Source organism: Lampetra fluviatilis, chromosome 22 (assembly GCF_964198595.1).
Source record: "Lampetra fluviatilis chromosome 22, kcLamFluv1.1, whole genome shotgun sequence".
In the NCBI taxonomy this organism is placed as follows: Eukaryota; Metazoa; Chordata; class Hyperoartia; order Petromyzontiformes; family Petromyzontidae; genus Lampetra; species Lampetra fluviatilis.
In genome coordinates, this window is record NC_136296.1 from 2054887 (window position 1) to 2071381 (window position 16495).

Genomic DNA, 16495 nt, shown 5'->3' on the forward strand with positions numbered 1-16495 from the left:
CGGCGTCGCTTCCCCTCAGACTCACCCCGCCCCCTCCCTCGCCCCGCCCCCTCCTTCGCCCCGCCTCCTCGCTCACCCCCCCCCCCACACTCGTTGCCATGTGAGTGGCTCCTTCGGGTTTATATTTGAGGAGCCGGGGCCCCCTTCTTGTAGACACATGGACACTATAACTTGTAAAGTCGTCGTACCCCGCGTGTTTAGTGAACGCGCCGTGACAACAGCAGCGTTGTGGAATCGACACGGGGGTAAAGTTGGGACTTACGAACAACTCGACTTGCGAACAGACTTCTGGAATCGAAGTCGTTCGTAAGTAGACGAGTCCCCGTATTTTGTATGTGCAGTATGTTGAACTTCTTTCGCACCGTACGGTAGCCAACTGTGCTAATCCGAAGCGTTGGGTGATACCCTCATCACGTTTGCACTTGTGTACAATCGCAATAAATACAAAAGTAAACCGAAACACGTTCGTCGACAACACTGCCATAAAATAAATATATCTATAACCGGTGACGTTTCGAGCAATAGCCCTTGATGTGCTATGAAGCAGCACGGAACGAGGAAACAAGTTTTCCCACTTCACGTTTTGCCTGCCAACTATTGCACCAGTTGCCGAGAAATGTACTCCGCTCTCGAGATAATAATAATGTATTTAAGAATGTTCATTGTGACCGCAACGTGTGTGTTTGGAGTAAATGTTCGCTGAACATTCGACGCGTGTACTACTCTTGTCTTGAAATTGAGAGCAGCGATTCCAAACCCGTGGTCTGTGGACCCCCTTGGTGGTGCAAGTAGCTACTCAGTTACTGCTGTGAAAGTTGATGATGAGTTAGGGCAGTTTCATGTTTAAAGTGTTCATGAGAACCACTTTTTTTGTACCAATTTGTCACGACCAAATGTGAAATATGTCGAAGTGGGACAGACAAGAGAAGAACATGAAATGTTGTTTTTACAAACTGTAGAGAGGAAGATTTGAGACTTCACGCGAAGTGAAACAGCAACCTCTGTAAATAGTATTAAGGATACATGTGATTTAAGAAAAGAGATGCATTGTTATTAGGCAAAATGCTATGCAAAAATTTATAATTTTCAAACTGACGTGCACAATCGCCTGACATCTCGAGGAGAGGGAGAGAGCAAGGCAGAGGTGTGAGCAACAATATACACAACCGGTCTCTGTATAACAATGTATATATGTTATGTTTCGGCTTGGGTCTAATTGTCCATGGTAAACTGACGTTGGCTGTAATTGACCACGGTCCCTTACGTTATGGCAAGCTTCGGGACCACTTCCTGGAGTCGTGGAGTTCTTCAATTACTAGTACGGTACATTTCATTAAAGCGTGTTAAAAAAAAATGTAATACTACTTATTTAAAATTTTGGATGCGCCCAATGTTTCCTTGTTGCGTCTTTTAGAATCGCATACTTTCTAAATATTTCTTATGACAACACTCGCGTCGACCTGAACACAATTACTTTACTTCTGCTAACTTGTAATCATCCAAAAAAAACGTGTGCATTGGCTTCCATTAGTGAGAATAATAAATTACATGTTTGCACCATGGTTCTGCAACTCTTCAAGAGCAAAATCGAGCACAAACCAAATGTAATGTGTGTGTGGAAATGCAATACCTCTATGTTAATACATGGGTCGTAAATTGGTAGCTCGAGTGCTTATGTTTTACTGGTAGGAACGAAGTGGACCAGACCACCAATAGATTAATGCGTCCGTCCGTCCGTCCGTCCGTCCGTGTATCAACATCGCCCCCTACTGCAAACACTTGGCATGACCCTGTCCGACAAGATGGCCGCCCGCTCCCCTTGCGATCTGTGAATGAAACAAGTTGGCCGTCGCTTCCGGCGCCTCACGGCAAAACTTTTTGATCGACTGACTATGGGCGAACTCATTTATTCTGGTGGGTGAACAGTGGCGGGGAGGGGTGGAGGAGGAATTGATGATAAAAACAAACTTGCACCATCGTTACAGCTGCCGCGACGAGAGATGTGGGAGGAGAAGCGGCGACCGCTGCCTTGCAGGTGAGAGGTGCGTGTGTGTGTGTGCGCGTGTGTGCGCGTGCGTGCGTGTGTGTATGTGTGTGCGTGTGTGTGTCCGGCAAAACAACCTCCTACCTCCTCGCGGTGCCGGACGGGCAACACTGTCGTGGGCAGTGCTGTGGGGGGAGGGCCAATGCCCATTGGCCTCTCCCCTCATGGCGTCTGTGGCCACCACAGTGGCTAAACGGGGGCTCTGGACGGGTGCGAGGGGCTGGTAACCCCTCCACCTTCAATTAACCACCACTAAACTACGAAGTAAACATAGACCTGTAACTAATAAGCTTGTGCCGGAGGCCCCGGGGGGTCAGGCTTTTATGATGTCTCCTGGCCAAACCCCATTTGGCGGAGCCAGGAGATTGAATTTTCACCCTCGGGGCTCCTCCAGAAACAACGAAAAACCATTGCGGATGGCCACGTGGAATGTTCGAACGCTCACTGCGGAGGAGAGGCTGCCACTCCTCTGTCGGGAGCTGGACCGGTACCGTCTGGATCTCTGTGGCATTCAGGAGGTCCGGTGGACTGGTTCTGGATCCTGCCACCATGAGGGGTGGACAGTCCTCTACTCGGGGCAGGAGACTGCCAAACAACAGGGTGTGGCTCTTCTTCTGAACAAAAGAATGAAGGGGGCGTGGGAGCGTGGCAGTGAGGTGTGGGAAGCTGTAAGCCCCAGGATACTTTGGGCTCGCCTTCCCATCAATCAGAGGCGAGGAATGGTGGTCGTGGTTACTTATGCCCCCACCGAAGACGAACATCCGTGGAGGGATGCAGGCAAAGCCGATGAGTCAGACGCTTTCTATGACCTCCTGTCACAGGTGCTGGCTAAAGTGGCCACTCGGGACAGAGTCATCTTGTTGGGTGACTTCAATGCCCGAGTTGGTCATGATGCTGACACCTGGTCTGGAGTGATTGGAAGGCATGGGCCAGATCAGCTCAATAATAACGGTAGGAGGCTGCTAGATTTTTGTGCAGCCCATGGGCTTATAATTACCAACACGCTCTTCCGGCATCGGCGCATCCACACAACATCATGGATACATGCCGGGTCCAAGCAAGAACATCTGCTGGACTACATAGTGACGGACCAGCGGATGCGAGCCCATGTCCTTGACACCAGGACCTACCGTGGAGCTGATCTGCCCTCTGACCATCGACTAGTCATCTGTAAGATGCGCCTGCCATTCTTCCACTCCGGTGGTGGGTGTACACCCAGGATCCCATTCCAACCAAAAGTGGCCTGGTCTCAGTTAGCTGATGAAAGTTGCAAGCGAGAATTTCATCATCGCTTGCAGCTGGGGTTGGCATCGTCCCCCACTCCACCTGATGTCGAGGGTAAATGGGCGAGGTTTAAGACTGTGACTCATGCAGCTGGAATGGCTGCTTTGGGTACGCGGTCCAGACCTCCCCAGAAACCCTGGCTGACGGAGGAGGTGTTCAGGTTAATTGAGAAAAAGCGACAGGCCCACTCTCATCGCCTACAGCATCCCACGTCAGAGAATGAGGAGGTTTACCGCAGCCTTCGCTCGGAGGTTCGGAGAGCCGTAAGGCGCTGTAAGGATGGGTGGTGGTCGCGGGTTGCTGAGGAGATGGAGTCTGCCTCAGTGGCCCGCGATCACAAATCACTATTTGACTCCATCAAAAAAGTAACCTGCAGCGCCACACCTATTACCATCATTAGAGGAAAAAACGGTGATCCAATCTCCGACCCCCAGGAACAGGTTTGCAGATTTGCTGAGCATTTCTGTGAGGTCCTGGGGGAGGGAAAATCTCTCAGCCAGGAAAACATCATGGCACAAAGTGGGGATAACCCTGCTGAGGCTGCGGTGCCTCAAATATTGGAAGAGGTCACCCCCTGTGAGTGGCTGGCTGAGGTGCCAGCTGTTGAGGAAGTACTGAGGGCGATCCGGAGTCTGAGACCAGGGAAGGCACCGGGCAGAGATGATCTCCCAAGCGAAATGCTGAGGGAGGGTGGCGTTTGTGCACAGACTGCCCTATATGACATCATAACAACAGTCTGGACCACTGGACGGGTTCCGCAGGACTGGAAGGATGCCCTGGTGGTCCCCCTCTTTAAGAAGGGGGACCGTACCGACTGTAACAACTACAGGGGCATCTCACTCCTCAGTGTGCCGGGTAAGGTCCTGGCAAGGATTATTCAACATCGCCTTGCTAGGCACGCTGAGGAGAGGCTTGCGGAGCCCCAATGCGGTTTCAGGAAAGGGCGGTCCTGCACAGATGCCATATTTTCTGTCCGTCTGCTACAGCAGAGGTGTAGGGAATTCCAAAAAGACCTACATCTCTGCTTTATTGACCTGGTCAAGGCCTATGATACCATCAGTAGGACTGGGCTCTGGGTTGTTCTTCGTGCTTTCGGAGTCCCTGACCCTCTGCTCACGATCATTAAGGACCTTCATGATGGTGAGCGGGCCCGGGTAAAACTACGTGGCCGGGAGTCGGAGCCTTTCCCTGTACACCTTGGGGTGCGACAGGGATGTCCTTTGGCTCCCACATTATTTAACATCTATTTCGACTGCGTAGTTCGTGAAGCCTTCAATAGCTGTACCGGGGGAATATCCATTTGGTACAGATATAATGGGAGGCTGATCGACGCCCGGGTGCGATCAAGGGATGGCTCCCTATTGGTCAACCACGTTATGTATGCCGATGATTTGGTAATAGCTGCTCATTCAGAAGAGGAGTTGGAGACGCTGCTGCTGAGACTGGAGCGTGCCACTAAGAGGTGGGGCCTTACCATCAGCCCCACCAAAACTAAGCACCTGCCTGGGTATTTTGTACCATCGGACACTCCACCCCCACAGCTCCCAATTGGTGATGGGGCAGTTGTGGAGAGAGTGGAGAGTTTCCCATACCTGGGCAGTGTGCTTATGACCGGCTCCAGTTTATCAGCAGAGGTCTCACTCCGAATCAGTCGAGCGGCAATATATTTTCATCGGTTGCGTAACGCTGTGTGGAAGCTACCTGGTCTGTCGCTCCGCACGAAGCTTCAGGTTTTCTCGGCCACGGTCATTCCCTCCCTTCTCTACGCTTGCGAAACGTGGACCCCCCTAGTGGAGCATCTTCGCCGGTTGGAAACATTTAGGCTGGCCTGCCTACGATCCATCCTGGGTTTAACCAGGCTGGATTGTGTGAGGAGCTCACAAGTCCTTGAAAGATCTGGGCAAAGTCCCATCAGTGAGCTCCTCCGGCAGGCAAGGCTGCATTGGCTGGGTCATGTAGCCCGCATGCCCAGCCACCGCATGCCTAAACAGCTTTTGTTCGGCCGGATCGAGGGGGCTAAACGGGCGCGGCACGGGCTAGAGAAGAGATGGAGTGATGTGGTACAGGAGGACGTGGAGCTGAGTGGACTTGCCGATGACTGGTACCAGCGGTGTCAAGATCGGCCTCAGTGGAGGAGGCTCGTGAAGGACGCTACTGGGCAGTTGGAGGCAGTCGCCCTCCAACAACAACGGAGGGCGGAGGAGCGACGCTCACAACAACGAGCGGAGCGCCGGGTGGCTAAAGCACAGCAAGTTGGTACAGTAGGGGGCACAGGTGGTGCATCAGCCAGTCATCTCGGTCATCTCGGTCAGTCGACCCGTGGCACCTGGGTCTGCCCCGTGACCTCCTGCCAGCGGGCGTTCGACACTTCACGTGGCCTCAAGGTGCACATGGCCTGGCACAAGCGTCGTGGTGACGTCACCGCCACTTAGTGGCGAATGGCGGTTGTTGTTGTTGTGTGCGTGTGTATGCGCGTGTGTGTGTGTGCGTTTGCGTGCGTGCGTGTGTGTGCGTGTGTATGCGCGTGTGTGTGCGTGTCTGTGTGTACGTGCGTGTGTGTGTATATGTGTGACTGTGTGCATGCGTGTGTGTGTGCGTGCGTGTGTGCGTGTCCGGCCCACTCGAGCGGCGTGATGAATGGGCGCTATTGGGCTTCGGATCGTTATTCACGGCGAACTGGAAGCGTAGCAATACAACTTCATTACGTGTGCGTGTGCGTGCGTGCATGTGTGTGTACGTGTGTGTGTGTGTGTGCGTGCGTGTGTGTGTGTGTGTGCGTGTGTACGTGTATGTGCGTGTGTGCGCGTATGTGCGTGTGTGTGTGCGCGTGTGTGTGCGGTCGATATCCCTGTACCAGTATTAGTATTATTCCTACCAGCCCACCCCGCAGGGTCCTGTTATAAAATAAAATAAATTGTTTTTGATTTGCACCATTGTCTATGTTCATATTTGCACACTTCACCTCTTTTAGAGTTCAACTTTTTTGCTTGATAAAGATAAATATTAATATTAATCAAAATAAGTTATTACAATTTAAGTGTAATTTAGTATGTATATAATTTCAATCACATTTTTTGGAGGAGTGTGACTGGGCTGTGGCTCAGGCAGTGTAAGGTGAGTTTGTCAAGTTGGCGGTTATGCGTAGTTATAATCTATCTGCACCATTGCATGTCATGACATGTTTGCAGGCAGCGAGGGGCACCATGAAGGTTATTGTCGTTTATCCGGCTTGCTTGGTTGCCTCTCATACAGTAGACCGCACAACGTGGGCAGAGACATTGGGCAATGCACCGCGGCCCTACCTGGCTTCGACCTGCATGTGTGGAGTTTGCGTGTTCCTTCCACGGTTGCATGGGTTCTTCTCCAGGTCCTATGCCCCCCCCCCTCTACCCGCAATCTACGCTTGCTTGGCTTATTAGTTTGAGCTTGTATTAATGGTCAAGTCACTGGACTCTAAAGTCGTCTTTAGTAATTGTAGTCTATTGTAAATAAAATATAATGGGAGATTTGGAAGCCTTTTGTGTGAAATTGTTCCATATATCAACATGCCCTCTTTTAGCAACTTTGCGCATTATGACTGGGTCACATGTGCTTACGTTATTGTTTAACTTTATAGCGATATTAGGACTAACTCGCCGTTATATGTTAATATTAAATAACTACCTGGAATTGTGGCAGCACTCACATTGCAGCATTACTGTATTGAGGTATTATTGTGCACTTCCCGTGCTGTTAGCCGGTAGTATCTCATACGTGCCAATAGGGGGCGGAAGAGGAGCTGAGCCCCAGTTTTAATGGACTATGGGCCACAGGGCCCAACGGTAACCGAGATGCAGACCCCAGACCCCAGGAGGGGGGCTGGGGGATGACATCACTCCCCAGGTCCTGCTAGAAGGTTCGAGAAGGAAGGTGTGGCCGGGGCGGAGCGAGCCACGACTCTGTATAAAAGCCGGACCTCTGAACGGTCCCGGCAGTCGTCGTCCACCCGAAGATCGAAGAGCCTCCTGAAGAGAAGAGCCCAATGGGCAGAACCGCACCCCTGGCAAGGGTCGGCTCCAGCTTATACCAGTGAACACCAAGCTTCACAGAAGAAGGGTGTTGTTTAGCCAGTGAGAGGCATAGGGGCTACCCCCATAGTGTATCGGGTGTAAGGGGCCGTTACCCCTTTGTGTTAAGGATTTGTAATAACAGCCATAGAGGGTTCACGTGGGGATTGGCTTGCCGGTCCTGCTTGTAGCCAATAAGGGTTGAGATAGGGACCATGGCCCAGGCGGGATCACGACATGTCATCAGGAGTGATTGGCCTAGCCATTCGGGGCCCCAGCTAATGGGGAGCCGGATGAGGGGCGTGGTCCCGGGATTGACAGGGAACCATCGAGAATGGTCGAAGCTGTCCATGAACGATTGGCTGGGGGGACCACGTGACGAAGGTATTAAGAGAGAGTGAGGGAGAACGATCGGGAGCAGACTGGAACTGACAAGAGCAGGGTCACGCGCGGACGGGGCACTGGGTGCCACGTGCGCGGTGGGGACTTGGTGCGAAGTCTGTCCTCTCTCCGTTGTCTGCCAGCAACGGAGAGTGAGTGAGCAAAGTGTATTGTGGAGTGGAAATAAAAGGACTGATCCCGAAGCCGTCTCAAGAAAGATTATTACAGATTTATCTAACCTATAAACGTCACTTTTTGTCTGTCCGTCTGTCCGTCTGTCCGTCTGTCCATCTGTCCCTCTGTGTACGCTCGCTTTGGAGGGATTTGGCGCTCGGGCCGTGGGGTTTAGGAAGAACAAATTTTGCAGGTGGGCACGCCCCCGGCCCCGCGGTGAACGTAGGCATTTCCGATTTTTCGTCCGTCGCCTTTAAATCGGTCCGATTATCGATTTTGTGCGATTTATCTTTATTTATTTACTTTTATTTACTTATTTACTATTGCCGACCGGCGCGGACCACGGCGGTTGCCCCTGGCAACGGCCAGCGACGCCTTCGCTGCGGGGTGGACGCCATTTTTAATTCCCGTTACAAATATGCGCACGCATTAACACGCGACTCTGAGTTAAATTCATCAAAGTTTCACGTCCTCTTCACTCCCCCCCCCACCCCAATGTGTGCAATTACTATCATAGGGTCGGTAGATAATAAAATTATAGCGATTAGACAGTATTATTGTAGCGCGGGGGGGGGGGGGTAACGGCCCCAGTACCCAGCCTCAGCCGGGTGGGCAATCTAGGCGAGGCCGGAGGCTCTGCACGGTACTAGGCCTCGACACCCCACACGTGTCAAGCGACGACTTTGTGGTATAAACTCGATATACCCAGCGTTGCCCAGGGGGAAAATACATTTAAAATCTTCTGAAAACTTTAAAACATTACATACCAATGAAAATACAACTGTGTAATTACTTTGAAACCCGACGCGCCAAGAATCGATTCTCTGAATCGCGCAAAGGAATTGAAGGTTGTAGATTCCTTTAGAATCGGACGATTCCCGTTTACTATAAGTTGGTTATAGTCGATATAAACTGCTACGAACGGGACATATCTGGCGTTGACCGGGGCAAAAATGTAATTAAAAACTCCTGAAAACATTAAAACATAACATACCAATGAAAATAAAACTCTGTCATTCAAAATGTAAACCCCCAACATGCCAGGAATCGATTCTTTGAATCGCACAAAGGGTTAATCGAAGGTTGTAGATTACTTTAGGTTCGCGCTGTTCCCGTTTAATATAAGTTGGTTATAGAGTTGATATAAACTGCTACGAATGGGAAATATCCGGCGTTGACTGGGGCAAAAATATAATGGTGAGGGTGTGATTGGTGAGGATGAGTAGTGAGGGTGAGTGGTGAGGGTGAGTGGTGAGGGTGAGTGGCGATTGTGAGTGGTGATTAGTGAGTGGTGAGGGTGAGTGGTGAGTTGTGAGGGTGAGCGGTGAGTGTGAGTGGTTGTTGTGAGTGGTGAGGGTGAGTGGTGAGGGGTGAGAGATTGGTTAGTGGTGAGGGTGAGTGGTGAGGGTGAGTGGTAAGGTTGAGTGGTGAGGGTTAGTGGAGAGTGGTGAGGGTGAGTGGTGAGTGGTGATTGGTCAGTGGTGATTGGTGAGGATGAGTGGTGAGTAGTGCGGGTGAGTGGTGAGGGTGAGTGGTGGTTGTGACGGTGAGTGGTGAGGCTGAATGGTGAGTTGAATGGTGAGAGTGAGTGGTGAGGGAGAGTTAGGAGTGGTGAGGGTGAGTCGTGAGGGTGAGTGGTGAGGCTGAATGGTGAGGGTGAATGGTGAGAGTGAGTGGTGAGTGGTGAGGGAGAGTGGTGAGTGGTGATTGGTCAGTGGTGATTGGTCAGGATGAATGGTGAGTAGTGAGGGTGAGGTTGAGTGGTGAGATTGAGTGGTGAGGGTGAGTGGTGAGGGTGAGTGGTGAGGGTGAATGGTGAGAGTGAGTGGTGAGTGGTGAGGGAGAGTGGTGAGGGTGAGTGGTGATGGTGAGGGGTGAGTGGTGAGGGTGAGTGGTGAGGGTGAGGGGTGAGGGGTGAGGGTGAGTGATGACGAAGAGTGGTGAGGTTGAGTGGTGAGTAGTAAGGGTGAGTGGTGATGGTGAGGGTTAGTGGTGAGGGTGAGTGGTCAGTGGTGAGGGGTCAGGGTTAGTGGTGAGGGTGAGTGGTGATGGTGAGGGGTGAGTGGTGAGTTGTGAGGGTGAGTGGTGAGTGGTGACGGTGAGTGGTGAGGGAGAGTGGTGAGGGAGAGGGGTTAGGGTGAGTGTTGAGGGTGAATGGTGAGGGTGAGTGGTGAGGGTTAGTGGTGATGGTGAGTGGTGAGGGTGAGTGGTGAGGGTGAGTGGTGAGTGGTGAGGGTGAGTGGTTAGGGGTGAGTGGTGGGGATGAGTGGTGAGGGTGAGTGGTGAGGGTGAGTAGTTAGGGTTTATGGTGATGGTGAGTGGTGAGGATGAGTGGTGAATGGTGAGGGTAAGTGGTGATGGTGAGTAGTGAGGGTGAGTGTTGAGGGTGAGTGGTGAGGGTGAGTGGTGAATGGTGAGTGGTGAGGGTAAGTCGTGATGGTGAGTAGTGAGGGTGAGTGGTTAGGGGTGAGTGGTGGGGATGAGTGGTGAGGGTGAGTGGTGAGGGTCAGTGGTGAAGGTGAGTGGTGAAGGTGAGTAGTAAGTAGTGAGGATGAGTGGTGAGTGGTGAGGGTGATTAGTGAGTAGTGAGGGTGAGTGGTGAGGGTGAGTGGAGAGGGAGAGAGTGAGTGGTGAGCGTGAGTAGTGAGGGTGAGTGGTGGTGGTGAGGGTGAGTGGTAAGCGTGAGTGGTGAGGGAGAGGGTGAGTGGTGAGGGTGAGTGGTCAGGGTGAATGGTGAGAGTGAGTGGTGAGTGGTGAGGCTGAATGGTCATGGTGAATGGTGAGAGTGAGTGGTGAGGGTTAGTGGTGATTGGTGATTGGTGAGTGGTGAGGGTGAGTGGTGCGGATGAGTGGTGAGGGTGAGGGAGATTGGTGAGGGAGTTTGGTGAGTGGTGAGTTGTGATGGTGAATGGTGAGGGTGAGTAGTGAGTGGGAGTGGTGAGGATGAGTGGTGAGGGTGAGTTGTGAGTGGTGAAAGGTATTGTCAAAGCCCACCGGGCTTTGACAATACCTTAGTATCTGTGTATATATGTAAGGTTATTAAGAAATATATTTTTCACCCGGGCAACGCCGGGTACTTCTGCTAGTTGTTAAATAAATACGTGTTGCCTCAGAGAGACTCTCCTCTAGTAATTTAACCCACTACAACTGCAAACTTTTATTGATGTATATCACTGTTAACTTTCACCTTGCCCTCGAGCAGAAATCTTCTTGGTTCTTTCGGTAAAGTCACGTAGAAGGGAAGTAATAAAATAATAAAAATAAAACATAATAAAATGAAATAATTCTCACGACGTTTCGGCTACAACGCAATCAGCCGTCTTCAGGTGAAGAATGAGACACTACCAAGCTAGGAGCTTATATATAAACTGGGTTGGAGGTGGAAGAGCGCCTTAACAAAAAAGAATGTGCATATGAAGAGGAATTTAGCATATTCATGGAAAATGCGTAAGAGGTGGGCGGGGGGGGGTTTCAAAGGCATATTATGCCCATGCATTATGCAGGATCAACAGCACCAAGGGGGGGTGCAGGGAGTAGCATTAACAAAGGAAAGGAATGTTATTGATATGTAGCTGCAGTTACTAAACAACCACGTAGAAAACTAAAGTATAAACTACATAAAAAACTAAAGTATAAACTGCATAGCACCATCAGTATACTTACTATACTCTACAATAAGCTGAGTTACTAACAGCAAGTAATACATTACAATTCTACGTCGTAAAAATTATATAATATGCTTCCATCTAAACTTTATTCTCTTACATCACACGAGCATATACCGTACTATATACTGCCATAGATAAACCCAACATTAAATTATATACTGTATTACTATAAACCTTATACATTTCAACATAACACTATGTATTATTCTACCCACCCTAATGTGTATCGAAATGGTTTATTACGTCCTTCCAATGATTGCTAAGCCAGAATCCATCTTCTCGGTTAAAATTGTCTCTGTGTTTGTATATGTGGATCGCCTCATGAACGAATCTCTCATGATAGCCAGATGGCTTGCAGAGAACCTCTGTCTTGGAGAAGTCAATGTCATGTGAGCCCACTGAGTTGTAACAGTGATCTGCCACGGCTGAGGTGTTTGTCCTACCGTGTTTCAGGTCAGCTTTATGTTCACGGATGCGGTCCGAGACATGTCGTTTGGTTTCCCCAATGTAACTGCTACCACAGAGGCAACTTAGTTTGTAGACACCAGGGTACTGTATGTCTGGAACCACATCTTTTACAGACGGTACCAGATCACGGATTTTATGTACTGTATTGAATCGGACCTGGATCTTGTGTTTAATCAGGATTTTGGAGATCTTTTTTGTGACCCCAGCAATGTAGGGTAAGGTGATGGTCTTGAAAGGCTCCTCAACAGGATCCTTCTTGATGGTTTGAGTGATGGCTTTGCGGATTGTGTAGTCGGAGTAACCATTAGCCTTAAGAGCTTGGCGTACGTGTTTGAGTTCACTGGAAATGTGTTCATGGTCGGAGATGCATTGGGCTCTATGATATAGAGTCTTGATGAGAGAATTCTTCTGGGATGGATGGTGGTGGGAATCCGGTTTTAGATAAGCATCCGTATGGGTGGTTTTCCTGTAGACAGAGTGGCTCATTGAACCATCAGGTCTCCTTTTGATTAGGACATCCAAAAAGGGTAGCTTGCCATCATTTTCGACTTCCATGGTGAATCTGATGGCTGGGTGTATGGAATTGATGTGGTCGAGAAATTGGTCTAGAGCAGGCCGGCCATGTGGCCAGATGACAAAAGTGTCGTCTACGTACCTCTTCCATAAGGTCGGGCGTAGAGTGGCAGTCTAGATGGCGTCCGTCTCAAATTTCTCCATGAAGATGTTGGCTACAACCGGAGATAGGGGGGAGCCCATTGGGGTGCCCTCAATTTGCTTGTAGAAAGTTTCATTCCAAGTGAAGTATGTATTGGTTAAGCAGTGTCTCACCAGGGGGGGTACCCCAGCATTCAGTCCTTGATGAACCAAGTCTTCAATGATTGCGATGGTGTCAGGTACAGGAACCTTGGTGAATAAGGAAACCACATCAAAACTGACAAGCAGGTCGTCTGGGGACAGGGCAATCCCCTTGATTGTCGATACCAAGTCAGTAGAGTTTAGTACTGCAGAGGTGGTTTTTCCAGTGAAAGGCCGTAGAATTTCAGACAAAAAACGAGCCAATTTATAGGTGGGGGAGTTGATAGTAGAAACAATGGGACGAAGAGGTGTATCTTCTTTATGTATCTTTGGCAAGCCGTATAATCTTGGTGGCCTGGCTGCAGAAGGTTTCAACGAGAACTGTTTGGTCTGATCAAATAATGCGGTTGAATCAGAAATGATTTTGTTGGTTTTAGTGACGAGGCTGTTGGTGGGGTCTCTTTTTATTTTTGTATAGCTGCCATCGTTGAGTAGTTCTTGAATTTTGTTGTTGTATTCTATTTTGTCAATGATGACAGTGGCATTGCCTTTGTCGGCTGAGAGGATGACAATGTCATCCCTCTTTTTTAATTGAGCTAATTCAAAACGCTCATCTTTGCTGATGTTGCTAGCTGGCATCTTAGCGTTTTTGAGGGTTGCAGAGATTTCGGATCTTGCTACGTCTGCAGCGATGTGACTCAAGCCCTTGAGAGCTACATCTACTCGAGCAATTATATCATTAACTGGTATGTGTCTAGGTGTGACTGCAAAGTTTAGTCCTTTAGCTAAAACGGATTTCAAACCTTCAGAAATAGAACTGTTACTGCGATTAATTACGACTTTGTTAACATCTAGCTTTTCAATGTGTGGGTCCGGTTTCTTGTTTGAGAGGCGGTTGAATTTGGAAATCAAGTTGTCCTTACATTTAGTCGACATAGCGGAAGCTGAAGAGGCAGTCATTTTTTCCACATGTTCCCAATCCGATCTGGACATTGTTGCACTCAAAGATAAGTGTGATTTGTAGAGTGTCTTGTCTAACTGATCTAGTTCGGTGCGCGTAAGTCTGATTTTCTCTGAGATAAGAGCTAAGCTAGTTCTAGACAGAATTCGTTTCGCATTAGAAGAAGTTACAGCAGCAGATGTTAGTGTAAATGCGTTTGGTATTACCTTAGAGTCGCGGCATCTCTTGAGAAAGGTGAGAGACTCGATTAGCTGAGCCTTCTTATCACGGAGCTTGTTGAAGGATCTCAAAGTTATGTGGAAACCCTCCCCGTAGAGGCGGTTAAATTATTTTATTACTTCCCTTCTACGTGACTTCACCGAAAGAACCAAGAAGATGAATCCCTGCAGTCACGAAAGCTTTAAATCGAAATTTAACCGCCTCTACGGGGAGGGTTTCCACATAACTTTGAGACCCTTCAAACAGGCTCCGTGATGAGAAGGCTCAGCTAATCGAGTCTCTCACCTTTCTCAAGAGATGCCGCGACTCTAAGGTAATACCAAACGCATTTACACTAACATCTGCTGCTTTAACTTCTTCTAATGCGAAACGAATTCTGTCTAGAACTAGCTTAGCTCTTATCTCAGAGAAAATCAGACTTACGCGCACCGAACTAGATCAGTTAGACAAGACACTCTACAAATCACACTTATCTTTGAGTGCAACAATGTCCACATCGGATTGGGAACATGTGGAAAAAATGACTGCCTCTTCAGCTGCCGCTTTGTCGACTAAATGTAAGGACAACTTGATTTCCAAATTCAACCGCCTCTCAAACAAGAAACCGGACCCACACATTGAAAAGCTAGATGTTAACAAAGTCGTAATTAATCGCAGTAACAGTTCTATTTCTGAAGGTTTGAAATCCGTTTTAGCTAAAGGACTAAACTTTGCAGTCACACCTAGACACATACCAGTTAATGATATAATTGCTCGAGTAGATGTAGCTCTCAAGGGCTTGAGTCACATCGCTGCAGACGTAGCAAGATCCGAAATCTCTGCAACCCTCAAAAACGCTAAGATGCCAGCTAGCAACATCAGCAAAGATGAGCGTTTTGAATTAGCTCAATTAAAAAAGAGGGATGACATTGTCATCCTCTCAGCCGACAAAGGCAATGCCACTGTCATCATGGACAAAATAGAATACAACAACAAAATTCAAGAACTACTCAACGATGGCAGCTATACAAAAATAAAAAGAGACCCCACCAACAGCCTCGTCACTAAAACCAACAAAATCATTTCTGATTCAACCGCATTATTTGATCAGACCAAACAGTTCTCGTTGAAACCTTCTGCAGCCAGGCCACCAAGATTATACGGCTTGCCAAAGATACATAAAGAAGATACACCTCTTCGTCCCATTGTTTCTACTATCAACTCCCCCACCTATAAATTGGCTCGTTTTTTGTCTGAAATTCTACGGCCTTTCACTGGAAAAACCACCTCTGCAGTACTAAACTCTACTGACTTGGTATCGACAATCAAGGGGATTGCCCTGTCCCCAGACGACCTGCTTGTCAGTTTTGATGTGGTTTCCTTATTCACCAAGGTTCCTGTACCTGACACCATCGCAATCATTGAAGACTTGGTTCATCAAGGACTGAATGCTGGGGTACCCCCCCTGGTGAGACACTGCTTAACCAATACATACTTCACTTGGAATGAAACTTTCTACAAGCAAATTGAGGGCACCCCAATGGGCTCCCCCCTATCTCCGGTTGTAGCCAACATCTTCATGGAGAAATTTGAGACGGACGCCATCCAGACTGCCACTCTACGTCCGACCTTATGGAAGAGGTACGTAGACGACACTTTTGTCATCTGGCCACATGGCCGGCCTGCTCTAGACCAATTTCTCGACCACATCAATTCCATACACCCAGCCATCAGATTCACCATGGAAGAAAATTATGGCAAGCTACCCTTTTTGGATGTCCTAATCAAAAGGAGACCTGATGGTTCAATGAGCCACTCTGTCTACAGGAAAACCACCCATACGGATGCTTATCTAAAACCGGATTCCCACCACCATCCATCCCAGAAGAATTCTCTCATCAAGACTCTATATCATAGAGCCCAATGCATCTCCGACCATGAACACATTTCCAGTGAACTCAAACATGTACGCCAAGCTCTTAAGGCTAATGGTTACTCCGACTACACAATCCGCAAAGCCATCACTCCAACCATCAAGAAGGATCCTGTTGAGGAGCCTTTCAAGACCATCACCTTACCCTACATTGCTGGGGTCACAAAAAAGATCTCCAAAATCCTGATTAAACACAAGATCCAGGTCCGATTCAACACAGTACATAAAATCCGTGATCTGGTACCGTCTGTAAAAGATGTGGTTCCAGACATACAGTACCCTGGTGTCTACAAACTAAGTTGCCTCTGTGGTAGCAGTTACATTGGGGAAACCAAACGACATGTCTCGGACCGCATCCGTGAACATAAAGCTGACCTGAAACACGGTAGGACAAACACCTCAGCCGTGGCAGATCACTGTTACAACTCAGTGGGCTCACATGACATTGACTTCTCCAAGACAGAGGTTCTCTGCAAGCCATCTGGCTATCATGAGAGATTCGTTCATGAGGCGATCCACATATACAAACACAGGGACAATTTT